The sequence below is a fragment of the Leguminivora glycinivorella genome, chromosome 3 (genome assembly GCF_023078275.1).
Source record: "Leguminivora glycinivorella isolate SPB_JAAS2020 chromosome 3, LegGlyc_1.1, whole genome shotgun sequence".
NCBI classification, from domain to species: Eukaryota; Metazoa; Arthropoda; class Insecta; order Lepidoptera; family Tortricidae; genus Leguminivora; species Leguminivora glycinivorella.
The window spans coordinates 20,607,065-20,610,213 of NC_062973.1; the positions used below are offsets into that span (position 1 = coordinate 20,607,065).

General features: G+C 33.1%; 1 protein-coding gene across 1 annotated transcript in view; it reads left to right on the forward strand.

The window, feature by feature from the left end:
* Positions 1-3,149, forward strand: part of LOC125224806 — a 256,234-nt gene that overhangs the window by 46,360 nt on the left and 206,725 nt on the right. The gene's annotated exons all lie outside the window — the stretch shown is intronic.

The following is a 3,149-nucleotide window of genomic DNA, read 5'->3' on the forward strand; positions in this document are numbered from 1 at the left end:
TAGAGGCGTGGATTACGATTAAATAAAACAACTAAAGGTCAAGTTATATTCTTTTTTACTAAGATGACATAATTATTCGAAAATAAGAGGCAGTTTTTAAGGAACTACGACTGATATTATTAGAAATAAAGTAAATTAAACCTATGAAATAAATTGTATTTTTTGTGAAACGGCTCATGTTATACAAAATTAGAAATGTGTATGGATCTTCTAATAGTTTATTTGAATACGGTTGAATAAATTATGAATACGATATACTTTGTTTTATACATACACATTATTAAGAATACAGACATTATTCATACACACTTGATTCCGTTTGTAAATACTGCATGAAAAACGACAGGACGAGTACAAACCGGACCAGTACACAAGAAAATAAAAATAAAGATCACATAAACTGCCAGGCTTCAAAGGTAGGCAAACTACCATTATCTATTTTTCTCCCCATTGCCCCTGACACGGGTGGCTAGTCAGACCATAGAAAAAAAAATATCGCTAGTTTGCTGCTCTGGTCTAACATATAAGTAAAATGTACATAAAAACTATACAATAAGCATTTGATGTCAATCATTTGAACGATACAAACACAAATGGAATATAAAATATGGCTGTGGAGTCATTTTAGACTATAATTTAAAAGTATGTCCTAGCAACATTTTAAAACGTGAAAAATAGTACATTTCGTTATAAGTGCGAGAAGTAAGTCATTATTTCACGAGTCCCGAGACATTTTGCCACGAGCGGCGCGCGAGTGGCAAATCTCGGGACGAGTGAAGAATGACATTCTCGCACGTGTGACGAACGACGTTTTTTTAATACAGTTGCGAAAAAACACTACTACTTACTTACAACGAAATAAAACAATCCAAACTATCAATTTTCCCATGGACATTGACGGATTATTTGACAACTCAAAGGCGTATTTTTGAAGCTTTTAAACTTGCGTGCATATTTTCGAGTTTGCTATTCATCTAACATAATTTATTTCATTGGGTGCCATAAAAACATAAACATTTACGATTTGGGACGATTGTTTAATGTACAACTACATTTTAATTTAATCGATCCATTTATGCCCCGACGTATTGCAAATAACGTAAAATAATTATGACAAATCGCGTAACATATTGAGGTTTTTTGAACGTGCATTAAGTTAAAACATGGTAGACGCCTCTACTTTGACAGTAGAAGACGCGTTTCGTTCCAATCATGTTCTGTTTACACGACTCATTATGACCGATTTTTCAAAGTATAAACCATTTTATAAATTATGTTTAGTGACTAAAAGTAAACAATTACATATGAAATATTAACGTTTTAAATATTAAGAGTTTTGAATGATTCACGGTTATTTTCATTAGACTTATATTGACCGGGATATAGACCGTGATTACCTTTATCGGGAGCTCGACAAAAATCAAAAAGGTAATCACGGTCTATATCCCGGTCAATATAAGTCTTTTAAATATTAATCACTTAATAGTATGTTTTTCTACTCCAGCACTTAAATCTGTCAATTAGATTATTGTCAGCGGTATCCAAATTAAGTTCATTTGAGTAACGATGAGAAAGTCTATTTGTCTATAGGTTCATAGGATTACTGCTAGCAGTAATCATATGAATATAGGAGTTCTGTTAATTTTTTTTTAAAAGCACAACTTCCATTTATCAGGTATGTTTTCATTTACAGTAATAAGTAACTTTTAATAAATAATATAATATTTAGGTTCATAATTTAAATCAAGATGAAAAAATAAACTTAAATGCGTTTTACATATTAGATATTGCAAAACAAAGGTAAAAATCATAAGTTTATCCAATAATTTTACATTCGACATTTAAATATTCTTGAACGCAACCACATTTTTCGTAATTGAAAACCGGCTTATTTTCTATTTCTCTTGTCTATGGTATGTTTGACATTTGTAAACTTATCACGAAACTATTTGAACTATTTCGGTGGTGTGTAGTTTGTTTTAATTCGACGTTATTGTGCAAAAACATAAGTAATTATGAGTGATTCTGGTGAAAAATGCACTTCCGAAGAAATCAAGGCTATGGGCGCTCAAAGTGACTGACAATTTGTTACATGAAAAGTCAGATAAAGCGTACCAAAAATGTTATGATTGTTTTGACATGGAAATTGCAAAAAAATGTTTCAACTTTCTCTGAAACGGCGTTGTTGGCATATTTTGAAGAATTGTGCAACAAGTTCTCGCCATCAACATTGTGGACAGAATACTCAATGCTACGACGATCCACACAAATATTCCCATTCATTACATGAAGTAACTAACCCATTTTATTATTCTCGAATAGGTATGTATGTGGCTGTCGTAGAAAAAGTATAGTATACAATCGTAACATTATGAAGGCTATAAAAGTCTCGTACCTTACTTAGGCCACTCGGCAAGCCTTCGTGGCCTAACCGCGGTACTCAACTTTTATAGCCTTCATAACGTTACCGTTATATAATATACTATTATAGTTTTATTCTGTCTTAGTAAACTAGACTAATATGAAAACAGCTCGGTAAGTAGTCGTAAAATGGAACGTATATACTTTTTACGCACTAGTTCGTAAAATACAACTTCTCGCACGCTAAACAGCCAAAAAACGGGCACTTTTTGAGCAACTGTATTAAAAAAAATAATATCTGGGCGACCGAGCTTCGCTCGGTTCTGTTAATTTCGTATCCTTGACATGTGTCGCCATCTAGTTCAAAAATCAATAATACCTACATCGAGCGAAAAAATTCTCAGCCTTAACAACACAACTACTCCACACGAGATGGCGCGCATTTCGCCACAAAAACTCAAATAGTGTATTTTTCTATTCGTTTTAGCCTTGACCTGTGTCGCCATCTAGTGTTTGCAATAAATAGTACTTACATCGACCGAAAGAATTCTGTCTTAACAGTACAACTACTGCACACGAGATGGCGCGCGAAGAAAAACGCATGAAAACTCGAAAATTCGCGTTTTCCGGGACCTAAGGATAAGTTAGACCGATTTTTCACCCCCAAAAACCCCCACATAACAAATTTTAGCGAAATCGTTAGAGCGGTTTCCGAGATCGTCAGTGTAAATAAATATATAAATAAATAAATAAATATACAAGAATTGCTCGTTTAAAAGTATAAGATA